The sequence below is a fragment of the Bos mutus genome, chromosome 8 (genome assembly GCF_027580195.1).
Source record: "Bos mutus isolate GX-2022 chromosome 8, NWIPB_WYAK_1.1, whole genome shotgun sequence".
Taxonomy (NCBI): domain Eukaryota; kingdom Metazoa; phylum Chordata; class Mammalia; order Artiodactyla; family Bovidae; genus Bos; species Bos mutus.
This window is the reverse complement of record NC_091624.1, coordinates 73519930-73533165: the sequence shown is the minus strand read 5'-3', so window position 1 is coordinate 73533165 and position 13236 is coordinate 73519930. Positions and strand designations below refer to the sequence as shown.

General features: G+C 34.8%; 1 protein-coding gene and 1 pseudogene across 4 annotated transcripts in view; both read left to right on the top strand.

Moving 5' to 3' along the window:
* Positions 1-13236, top strand: part of BRD10 (bromodomain containing 10) — a 111054-nt gene that overhangs the window by 42661 nt on the left and 55157 nt on the right. The window lies entirely within an intron of this gene.
* On the top strand, positions 2069-3156 carry LOC138988986 (heterogeneous nuclear ribonucleoprotein A1-like; annotated as a pseudogene).

Genomic DNA, 13236 nt, shown 5'->3' with positions numbered 1-13236 from the left:
ACAATTTCTTTATCCATTCATCCATTGATGGATATTTAGGTTGTTTTTATATCTCGTCTGTTGTGTATAATGCTGCAGTAAATATGGGGATGCATATATCTTTTCAAGTTAATGTTTTCATTTTCTTCAGATAAATGCTCAGAGGTGGAATTGCTGGATTATATTGTAGTTTTATTTTTAATTTTAGGGGGAACTTCCATACTGTTTTTCATAGTGGTTGCACCAGTTTATATTACCATCAACAGTGCTCAAAGGTTCCCTTGTATCCACATCCTAACCAATGATTTGTTATTTTCTGTGTTTTTGATAATGGTCATTCTAACAGGTATGAGATGATATCTCATTGTGGTTTTCATTTGCATTTCCCTGATGATTAATGATGTTGAGCATTTTCTCATGTATCTGTAGACCCTCTGTGTCTTTGGAAAAATGTACATTCAGATCTGTCCATTTTTTAATCAAATTGTTTTCTACTATTGGATTGTATAAATTTTTTAATATATTTTGGATTTTAACCTCTTACCAGATACATGATTTGCAGATATTTTCTCCCATTAATAGCTTGCCTTTTCATTTTGTTGATGGCTTCCTTTGCTGTAGAGAGCTTTTTATAGTATGATGTAGTCAAACTGAGTTACTTTTTTCTTTTCTTGCTTTTGCTTTTGTTGTCAGATCCAAAAGTCTTTACCAAGACCTACGTCAAGGAGCTTACTGACTCTTTTTCTTCCAGGAGTTCTGTAGTATAAGATCTTACATTCAAGTCTTTAATCCATTTGAATTCATTTTTGTGTATGTTGTAATATAGTGGTCAAATTTCCTTTTACATGTAGCTGTCCAGTTTCCCCAACACCATTTATTGAAAGGATTGTGATTTCCATACTGTATATTCTGTCTCCTTTGTCGTAAAGTAGTTGATATATATATACATGGGTTTATTTCTGGGCTGTCTGTTCTTATCCATTGATCTGTGAGTCTGTCTTTATGCCAGTAACCAACTTTCTTGATTACTATAGCTTTGTAACATCACTTGAAGTCAGGGAGCATGATGCGTCCAGCTTTGTTTGGTCTTTCACCTTCTAGGTACTTCATTCTTTTTCATTCAATTCTATATTCATTCTGCCTTTAATCTTATGGTCATGGCAAGTTGTTTAGTGCTTTAAAGAGTGTTGCTACACTAATAACTACAGTAATATGTTCTTAAAGTTGTTGTAAGGAAGTTATATTGATAAAGTAGTTACCATCATATTAGTTTTATATAAAGTAATTAATTATGACAAAGTATCTTATGTATATTTAAAGAGTAAATTTAATATACCTATTTTCCTTCCCAAGAACACATGAATATTTAAACTTTTTAACTCTAGACACTCCCCCTCAGTCTTAAGTGCCATCATTGTTCAATATTGTAGTTCTTTCTGATTCTTAACTGCCCAACTGTTGCCACAGCTCTAGTTTTTAATCTAAGATTTTCTCCTTTCTCATGTTATACTTTCTTCATAAGTGATTTCATTCATTCCCATACCACCTATATATAGAAGACTTATAGATAGATGTCTCTCGCCCAAACTTCTCTTTTGAAGCCTAATTGCATACTTAATATATTCTCTGGATGTAATATCTATCAGTGACGATATCAGTGTATCTCATCTTCAGGAAATAGGTGGCACATTCAAAATGGGATAATTCAAAGAGGGTTTATTTCCAAAGAAGTTGGAATATAGCTGAACATTAAGACGTGAAGCTGAGATACATTCGTTAGGTTACTCCTTTCTGCCCATCAGATCAGATCAGATCAGTCGCTCAGTCGTGTCCGACTCTTTGCGACCCCATGAATCGCAGCACCCCAGGCCTCCCTGTCCATCACCAACTCCCAGAGTTCACTCAGACTCATGTCCATGGAGTCAGTGATGCCATCCAGCCATCTCATCCTCTGTTGTCCCCTTCTCCTTTTGCCCCCAATCCCTCCCAGCATCAGAGTCTTTTCCAATGAGTCAACTCTTCGCATGAGGTTTCTGCCCATGGATGCTGTCAATAAGCGTCTTAGAAGGCTCCCCACTCCACTGCTGTCATGTTTAAGTCAGAGTCTCCCAAAGAGCCCAAACAGCTGTGGCAGCTCTTCATCAGAGCACTGAGCTTTGAAACAACCAATGAGAGTCTGAGAAGCCATTCTGAGTAATGGAAAACGCTCACAGACTGTGGTAATGACGGATCCAGACACCAAGCACTCCAGAGGCTTCAGGTTTGTCACCTATGCCTATGAAGGAGGTGGATGCAGCCATGAGTGTGAGGTCACACAGGGTGGTTGGAAGAATTGTGGAAGCAAAGAGGGCCATTTCAAGAGAAGATTCTCAAATACCCGGTGCCCTCTTAACTGTAAAAAAAGTTTTTATTGATGACCTTAGTGACACTGAAGAACATCACCTGAGAGATTATTTTGAACAGTATGGGAAATTTGAAGTGATTGAAATCATGACTGACTGAAGCAGTGGCAAGAAGAGAGGCTTTGCTTTTGTAACCTTTGATGACCATAACTCCATAGACAAGATTGTCATTCAGAAATACCACACTGTGAATGGCCACAACTGTGAAGTAAGAAAAGCTCTAAGTAAGAGGTAGCTAGTGCTTCATCCACCAAAGAGGTTGAAGTAGTTCTGGAAACTTCAGTGGTGGTTGTGAAGGTGGTTTTGGTGGGAACAACTTTGGTCGTGGAAGAAGCTTTAGTGGTTAAAGTGGCTTTGGTGGCAGCCGTGGTGGTGGATATCGTGGCTGTGAGAATGGCTATAATGGATTTGGTAATGATGGAAGCAGTTTTGGAGATGGTGGAAGCTACAATGATTTTGGCAGTTGCGGCAATCAGTCTTCAAATTTTGGGCCCACAAAAGGTGGAAACTTTGGAGGCAGAAGTTCTGTCCCCTATGGCAGTAGAGGCCAGTACTTCACCAAACGATGAAACCAAGGTCACTTTGGTGGTTCCAGTAGTAGCAGTAGCTATGGCAGTGGTGGAATGTTTTAATTTCTGGCAGGAAACAAAACTTAGCAGGAGAGGAGAGCCAAAAAAGTGACAGGGAAACTACAGCTTACAACAGATCTGTGAACTCAGCCAAGCACAGTGGTGTTGGGAGCCGCGTTAGGCATTACTGACAAAATGGAGGCACGGTCCCAGCCCCCTCTCCTCATTCCGCAGGCACGGACCTGGGATGAAGGAGTTAGCTCTTGTGATTCTGACTTGTTTCTTCCTTTCTTCCGTTGAGGTGGCTGGAAAGAATGTTTTAAGGTGTTTATTGTTCTTGAGAGAAGCCTGAGAAAGCACAAAGCCTTCTACAGTTGTGCCCAGAAAATAATCTATAAAGTAACCATTGACATTTGTTCAAGGATTTTTGCAAAGAATGTCTCAGGACTTGCACATAGGCCACAGTTTGAGGCCATGGGAAAGATTGTTATCTGAGACCTGTTTGTGAGGGAAATGTTTATGGCAAAAGAAGTTTGCTGAGTTTAGGGTTTAGGAATAATTAAGAATAGTTAGAAACCTTTTTAAGGGATAGTGAGCTTAGGATACTAGGGGCAAGGATTTAGAAAGATAAGAAATAAACCGAGGAATGTGGTATTCAGCCCAGGGATAAGCATGAGTTACAATGTAATCACAAGTGAACATGATTGTGAGAGAATCGCTGAAGCAGGAACCCTGTTTGAAGGGCAACTGAGACAATAATCTGGGTGAGGGGGAACTGAAAATGTCAAACCTCTGACCTAATGCTTTTGAAAAAGTATAAAAGAGAACCTGATGCTTGAACGTGTAGTCCCGTACCTGAAGTCAGAGGCTACATCATTTCCCACCGACACTGCTCATCCCTTCAGGGCCTAGCTACTACAAAGAAGACATGTTTTAGACAATGCAGCTTGAGGACTGTACTTGTGATTAATTGTAAAACAGGTAATTTTAATTTCTGTTCTGTGGAAAGTGTAAAGCATTCCAACAAAGTGTTTTAATGTAGTTTGTTGTTGTTGTTGTTTTGCACCCATGCTGTTGATTGCTAAATGTAATAGTCTGATCATGACTCTGAATAAATGTCTTAAAAAAAAAAAAAAAAAAAAAAAACACATAAGGCTGTTAGTAAACAAGGGGGATTAGTTACTGGTACCCCAGAGAGAAGTATAAAGAAGAGACTACTGAGATGATACCTTCTGTTGAAGGACACAGCTCCCCCAACAAAACTTTTAAGTCCATTTATAAAAGTTTTATTCCACTTACATGAACTTAATATACACGTTCTTAACAGTTATGCTTATGTTGTTCATGAAAATTTAACAGGACATTAAACAGAGCTAGTCATCATCTCAAGTTATTTCCCTGTTATTGTTTGTATAGCACATGCGGATTAGGCAAATACCAAAAACTTCACAAAGAGGAGGCCAAGGGAATAAATACTCTACCCTACTTTCCTATCTTGCCAGGACTGTCTTGACTAAACCTAAGGAAAGCTAGCGGATGAGGTTGCCTACTGATACAGATAAAACTATACAGTAGAGAGTAGATCTGGAGGCAAACAAAAGATATTTGCCATAGATCTCTTCAAAATGATTACACCAAAAATTAATTATGAAAGCCTAGTGCTTACTCCTAGAACTTGATCTCACTGTAGTGCTCCCTATCTTTGTGAATGGCACCACCATCTGTTAGATTATTTAAATTAGAAATCTGAGGTTCATATTTAAGTTAGAAATCTGAGATTCATACAGGACATCTTCCTTTCCCTTATACACAAATCAAAATTCAATCCCAAATATTGATGTTTTATTTCCTAAATCTCTCTTTAATCTGCTTCCCTCTATCTTCTCTGTCTCCATCCGGTTCCTTAATCTCTCACTTAGACAACTATAATCTTCTCTTAATTAGTGAAACTGTGTCCTTGCTTACCCTCATTCTATTCTGTTTTTCACATTAAAGGTAGGATTTTGTTGTTCAGTAGGTAAGTTGTATCCAACTCTTTGCGACCCGATAGACTGCAGCATGCCTGGCTTCCCTGTCCTTTACTGTCTCCAGAATTTGCTCAGATTCATGTCTAAAAAGTAGAATGAACTTTTCCCAATGCAGATTTGATCACGCCTTCTTTCCTGTTCCCATTACTTTTTACCTCCTCAAAACAAAGCAGGTACACACAAGAACTTTAATGGCTTAATATAGTTTATAAGACCCTGCTTTCAGCTTTTGGCCTCATCTTGTCTCTCTAACCCCATTGTACACCCTTTATCCCACATTCTTGCTATCCTTGCCACTCCAGCTTCCCTTTTCTCTCTTCTGTGCCAAGAGATTGTTAACTTTATGTGCATCCAAATTTAGAGTTTACATAAAAACTTGTGAAATCTATCAAGAATAGTTAGACCTTTTATTTTAACCTTTGTTTTCTAACATAAGCATGATTTTCTTTTATAGTTGAAAATGCAGTAAGTATTAAAATTCATAAAGTGCCACCTAACTAGTGGGATAAGCAGAGTCTTTTGTTTTTGTTATTTTTTTAACGTCTTTTGGACCTTTCCCAAGATTTTTTGGTGGGAAAAAAAGGAAGGAAAATATGATATATCTTCAGAAGGAAAATATGACATTTCATCAGCAACATATAATGTGATACATAGGAGTGCTAAGCAAAGCCTGCCTCCCTGTGTATAATTTTTCTGCCGGCTATCATGATTTTATCAATCTGTCAATTCTGTCAATCTAATTATCCTGTCGAGAGTTAGTCAGAGACTAGCTGAGAATATGGCTACTGAAAAATTTGGTCTGAAAGGGACTTTGGAAACATCATAAAGAAGGGTCAGATTGGAAGACAGGGAAGGTTGCAGAGATCATATGGCTACTGTAGTTGTGCTTAAAACCTGGGTGTAGCTTTCTCTTTTTTATTGTTTTTTGATTAAAACTTCTGGTATAAGAAGTGGGAAAATAATGTTCTCCTCCTGTTCATTAGCTTTAGACAACTTTTTATTCGATATATTGGAAATTCAAGTTGGCAGCAAGCTGAATAATTCTATTTCATATTATGGTAATATGGCGATAGTTGAGTTAACTGACAGGTATCTAATAATTTTTAGGTGATCATCTGGGCAGACACAGACCTAAAAGTAAACTATTTTAAAAAATCTTTTAAGTCCAACAGTTAGGTCTCTGATTTGTGATCTATTTCAGTTAAAAGAAGGGAGTCCTTACTCTGTATTTTATTTTTATACAGTAGGTAGTTTCCCTTGCTTGTACAGTATAGGCTATAAATACCATGGTTTCTTATTCAGATTACAAAAATCCCGACATTCCTATACTATTATCTTTATTTACCTAGATGCATTGGAAACCAATACAAAGGGGATGGCAGATGATATGTATTTAACAGAGAGAAATAAACATTGAGTAAGGGTTGGTGATGGACAGGAAAGGCTGGTGTGCTGCAGTCCATGGGGTAGCAAAGAGTCGGACATGACTGAGCAACTGAACTGAACTGAGGGGTTGGTAGTCTGGCCTTCTCCAGGTAAATGCTAATAGGGTAGCAGCCAGTCTTGGAGCTGATTAATGTAGGGAGGCACTGTTAAGATTTAGAAGACAGGAGCACTATAAGTCAAAGAGGAAAATGGAATGAAAGGGCTGATTAATGTGTAGTTGCTGGAATAGTCTTTTAAGATACTCATGACCACTGCATTTTGTTAATAATGATGACATTGAATCATTAAGGAAAGGTTAAACTATATTTTGTGTTCCTTGTTTATTAAGCCGGAATGTATGTAATACATTTTAGATAACTGTTTTTAAAAAATAAAATTGTTAAAATTGAAAGCTAGCTTTCCTCAAGTAAATTTCAGTTAATCCAAAATATGACAGTATTAGGTATCAGTTTTAATCAAATAATAGCCAAGTTAAAAATATTGTACCACTGCACCATTCTTTTCTTTGCAAAATGATTTGGATTTCCAAAAGTAGTGTGCATGTAAGTTGTATAAACTTATTGGTATTTTATTGATCTGGAAATTGCTAAAGTTAAAAGTAAAAATGTTTTTTACATTTCTGTGATTTAGAAATTATGACTTACATTTGATTTATTTTCAAATTCTTAATAACCTAAAGTAACAATGACTTAATGAAGTAGACATTTGTCATTTGTGACCACCCACATTTTTGAATAGTTGCCCTACATTTTGGTAATTTCCCATGTTACAAGCCCTAACTTCACAAAGCAGTTCAGCTCAGTTCAGTTGCTCGGTTGTGTCCACCTCTGCGACCCTATGGACTATAGCACACCAGGCTTCCCTGTCTGTCACTAACTCCCAGAGCTTGCTTAAACTCATGTCCATCGAGTTGGTGATGTCATCCGGCCATCTCATCCTCTGTCATCCCCTTCTCCTCCTGCCTTCCTGACTTTGCAAAGCAGTTGCCAGGAAATCTGTATTCTCATACCCACTCACAACTATGGTAAGGAGGTCCATGACCAGTCATACTCTTCTCACTTGAAATTGCTTGGGACCAACATGAGGTGGCAGTCTTAGGCAAGAAGTTTATCTTTTGACAAAGGTGGTGGTGGGAGCTTCTAGTTGTTCTAGGTTCCTAGTATGAGAAGTACCAAATAATAGTGGCAGTCTAATTTTTCCTGGAGAAGTTGTCAAAGTGCAGTTGCAGTTCATATCTGTTAAGTTTGGTTCGTAACAACAAACCCTTAACAGAGCTTAATTCCTTTTCTACTTAGCTGGAAGAGATTTTGTTTATAGTTAAGTAAAAAGCTTGACTAAACAATATCAATGATTGCTTTTCCTAAAATATAATATTTTATATTGAAAATGTAAATGAATGTCTTGCTTTCCTTTTTCATTCAACTAGCTTAAACATTGTGTTATAATGGTTTTTCAGTTAATGGATTATTTTGCATTACAGCTTCTGTATATGTTTCTTACTAGATTGTAAAGTGTGCGGCCCATACTTTCACCTCTCTGTATTCTTATACATGATAGGCATTAGATAAAATTTATAAAACTATTAAAGTTAGGATACTTTAAAACATATAATAACTTCTTTGTAAAGCTATTTACTCATGAATGATGTTCCTGCCAAGTTATTTATGACCAAAATAACCTAAGGCACAGCTTCTATTAGTATTTTACATAGTAACGGATTAATGTTCTCTAAGCCAGTAAAGAACAATCAAGAACTTGTCCAGGAAAAAAAAAATTTTGTTCATTTTGTAGTGTTTACTTTTACTTACAGTTTTACTGAGAAATGATTGATATATATCACTGTATAAGTTTAAAATATACAGCATGATGGTTTGATTTACGTAAATGATTACCAAAGTAGATTTAATTATATTGATCATCTCATATGGATGTAATGAAAAGATGAAAATTCTCCTTGTGATGAGAACTATTAGGATCTACTCTCTTTAACTTTCCTTTTTCCCATTAGTGAATGTGGTTTTTATAAGTATCCTCAGGCAGTCTTATAGCATCACCCAAATACTGAAGGCTTAATTTTTTGAGCTAACATTTTAGAAACATGTAGCGCTGTTATCTGATTTTAGTGTAACACCTCAGAACAATTTTTTAAATTGAGAATAACTTTGAAAGCTGTTTTTTTTTTTAATCTGTCCTTGTGAGCACACTGGTTTGCTTCAGCATTTTTTAATAGAGTGTTTTTTAAATGTGTTTAATTTTTTTTTCATTGGCATATTATAGATATTGACTCTAGAGGTCTTTGGCAAGCTCCCATTCCATATGTACCACCCTGCTGAGGACAGGATGGAGACTCACAGTTCTAGTTCTAAAGGATTATTCCACATTACGCTGGCCTGTACCAGACCAGACTTTCTCTTCCTCCTACCTCTTTAGTACTCATGGTTTGAATTTAGAATCCATCATTGTCTCCTGAAAGGTTTAGTTTGTAGGGAACGTAAGCATGAGTAGCAGCCCTTAAATAACTTCAGGCAATGTCCATATTTGGCTGCATCATAACACAACTATGTCACGGCCTTTCCAGTTACCTGATCCTGCAGAATGCATGAATTATTGCCTAAATTTTCTTCTTCCCAGAGTAAGCCAGTTGGTGCTAACTTTAACCTACCAATGGCAGACTATTTATATTGCTGGTTCTTGCACTAATACACTATGTAAGCCTAAGGAAATTATCTCATTGTCCTTCTATGTCCTTAATGTCCCCATCTGTAAGTTGAATAGTGTCTGAAATTGCCATATCTCTAGCCTTTATTGGCCAAAGGTTGCTAACACTGTTTTAGACAAAAACAAGTCCATAAAAGTGTTTTGGTCTGTTCCAACTCCTCGTTTCATTTTCTTCCCTGAGTACTAGTTATTACTTTTTCACCTATACAAAAACAGAGCATAATTAATTGTGACATGGTTGACCAAAATCAGTTTCAGTGCCAAGTATGCTAAATGCACTTTTTGATGGTTGATATTCGAACAGATTCAATTTCCTATACCAAACCTTTAAACTCTTGAGTTACATTTCATGAGAAATAAATTGAAAACCTTTTTTTTAGTTAACAGAACATTGAATAAATGATTACTCTTCTCAGTATATATTAACTGTAGAGAAATTCAGTTTCATGTTAAGATACAAAATATACATAAATCTACCATGGTAAGATATACAGTATCTATAAATCTTTTTCATTTTGGCTCTTTTATAGCTCCTGGCTAATATTCTTTAGCTTTTAAAAAGTTGATTTATGAAATTTTTTTTTTATTTCATTGGCTGTATAGTTTAAAAGTCACATAGTACTACTGAGGCTTTTAATGAAAGATAGCAACCCTTACTTCAGCTCATCTTCAAATTCATGACTCAGAAACATCTACCTTTAACTTTTTGGGTAATTTTTCTAGTAATTATTTCCATATTTCTTAATATATGCTTATGTTGCTATTAATAGTTCTTGATTTTTTAGCTTGGCATTATCTGTTGACATCCATCTGTGGAAGTGAAGATTTATTTCACTTATAAGTATTTCTGTTTATTTGCAAGTTACATGCTCTTTTTCTGTTAATATGGATCTTTTCTGCCTCATCTGTCTTATGTATTATTGATTAATAATTCAGCTCTATCTCATTTTTTACCCCAAACTAGACATTGTTGTTACTGTTTTTTGTAATAATGTTTATTTACCCATATGGTTCACAGTTGATTTGTTCTTCAATCCTTCTTTCATCTTAGAACTTCTATGATCATCTTTTTCCTGAAGTATATACTATAGAAGTATTTTCTCTGTATCTTTAAATTTAGATAGTTTCTGTTACTGTCTTCAAGTTCACTAATCTTTTCTTCTGCTATGTCTAATTTGCCATTAGTCCCATTCAGTATATTTTCATCTCAGACATTGTAGTTTTCATCTCTAAAAGTTTAACTTGAATCTGTTTTATATCTTCCATGTCACTACTTAATTTTTCATGTCTCTACTTTTTGACTATATGGATTACAGTTTCAGTTACTACTTTAATGACCTTATTTGCTAATCCTACCATTTGTCTCATTTATGGGTCTATTTTGATTGATCATTTATCTCATTATGGATCATGTGTTTCTACTTTGTTTTATGCCTAGTACTTTTGGTTTGGATGCCAAACATTGTGAGTTTTATCTTGGAGGGTGCCAGATATGTTTATATTTCTATAGGTCTTCTAGAGCTTTTTTTCTGAAATGCCGGTAATTATTTTGAAACAATTTGGTCATTTTGGATCTTTTATGATTTGTTACTTGAGTCCAGAGCAATGCTCCGTCTAGGGCTAATTGTTCTCCTTTGAATTTTGAATTTTTCCAGTGTGGCTTGTGGGAATAAACACTTTATTTTCTAATCTTTTGGGTATTTTTCCCTCACCTAGTTTTGGGTTATTACCTTACATGCATACACTAGTTATTGCTCTGAAGTTGAGGAGGACTCTTTAAAAATTTGCTGTTGTCATTTTATGCAGCTCTTTCTTCTTGAGTTTTATCTCTTGTAGACTCTGCTGCCTTGGTGTCTCTGGACTCTTGGCTTCTCATCTTGTGGAGTCTGCTAGACTCTTATCTGGATTTCCCTTCCTGCATCATGGCCTGAAAATTCTCTGAAACTGACAAACTGCAGTAGTTTTTGGTCTCACCTTCTGTTTCCCATCTCTCTGAGATCACTGTCCTTTGCTTGATACTTAAATTCTTACAAACCATTGTTTTGTGTATTTTGTCAGGATTTTTATGATTGGTTCAAGTAGGAAAGTAAATTTGACTCCTTGTTATCTCGTCAGGTGGAAACAAGACATTTTAGAAGTTTTTACTTTAGAATGAGTTCTGATTTTTATCTAAATGAAAATAACTTTAATTTATCCTTATCCATGAATGATAGTTAGTTTTGCATTTATTTTGTTGCTATTGAGAAATCTCTCAAATCTTTTTATCATTTTTGTATATGTAATCTGTTTTTTCTTCTCTTCTGACTGCTTGCAAGATTTTTTTTTCCTTTGATGTTTTATTGTTTTATTATGGTATGCCCAAGGGTGGTTCTCTTAATTTATTTTCTAGGGCCTTTTGAATTGGGGATTTATGTCCTTCATTATTTCTAGGAAATTCTTAGCCATTATCTCTTTGAATTTTGCTGTCATTACCACACTACTACCCCATTTCTGTATTCTTATTTTCTAGCACTCCAGTTGATGGTTAGACTTTTATTTTTGAGTTTTATTTTTGTGTTTGTATTTTCTTATTTTTAGAAGTTCCTTTTTAAAACAAATCTTTCTGAATCATTCTGATAAATTCTTATTACTCATTATTTTTAATTCCCACTTTTACTTCTTTAACATGCCCTTTTTATATTTTGTTTCATTAACTGAAATTTTTGAGTTGAATTCTTGTGAAGGCTTTAGGACCCCAGTTTTTCTATGTAGAGAAGATTTTGAAGTGTGTAGTTTCTTCAATAAATACAGGTTTATTCAGATTTTTATTCTTGTGTCGGTTTTGTTAATTTGTGTTCTTCAAAAAACTTGCCTATTCATTAAAATTGTCTCTTGGCATAAAATTTCTTATAATAAACATTGTATTGTCTATATCTGTAGAATCTATAGGATTAAATTATAGAATCTATAAACTCATTTTCATCATTTTCATTTCTGGTATTGGTTTTTGTGTGTATGTTTTGTTTTCCTCATCAGTTTTATCAGGCATTTGTTAATTTTAATAACATTTTTGAAGAACAAACATTTGAATTTAATTATTTTTCTATTTGTTTTATATCTCATTAATTTCTGCTATTTCCTTTCAACTTTGGGACTTTGATTTGCTGTTCTTTTTCTAGTTTTTTTCTTTTCTTTTAATGAATATGAATATTTTATTTTCAACTTTCCTTCTTTTCTAAATATACATTCTTATTTATATATGCCCCTCCAAGTACTGCTTTAGTTAACATGCATACCACCAGTTTTCATTGCTATATGGTTTTCCTTCCATATTTCTGGTTCTACTAATTTGTATGTTTAAAGTTTGTTACTTTAGTCCCTACCTTCAACTTTCACATGCCTCCTTAACTTATTAAAGCCTTATCAGTATTTTTACCATCTTCCTGTTTAATACAAGGACCTTGAAACACTATTAAATTTAATCATCTCTCACACAGCTTATTTGCTATTGTTATAATAAATTTTAATTTTATCTTGTCTTCTTTTTAAACTCCACAAAGCGCTTTTATCATTATTTTATGCCCTATCTATATAGATTAACCTATATAGTTCCAATTTCTCACTCTTTTCTCATCTCTAATCATCAGTCTAGTATCACTGACCTTTCTTCCACTTGAGGTAAATCCTTTAGCATTTCCTTTGGCTGAGGTTCTGTTCATCACAAATACGACATTTTTGTTTGAAAATATCTTTGTTTTTGTCTTCATTTTTGAAAGATACTTTTGCTGTGAATGGAAATTTACATTGATAGTTATTTTTTAAGTACATTAAAGATATTCCATTGTCTTCTGGCTTCCATGATTTCTGTTGAGTTAGCTGTAAACCTTTTAAGTTCTTAGTTTCCATATTTACTCATTTTCTTCAGTTCTTTTTAATACTACCTTGCCATTTTAAAATAATCTCCTCTTTACCCATGTTTTCAGTTTCTTTTCACCAGACCTATTTTCCACCTCCTAAAATTCCAGTATCTGTAGTTTTTTTAGAAGTCATACTTTTTTTCCTGAGCCTCACAATAACTTCTTTCCTTTTATATTTTGGGGTTTTGTTTTGTTTTGT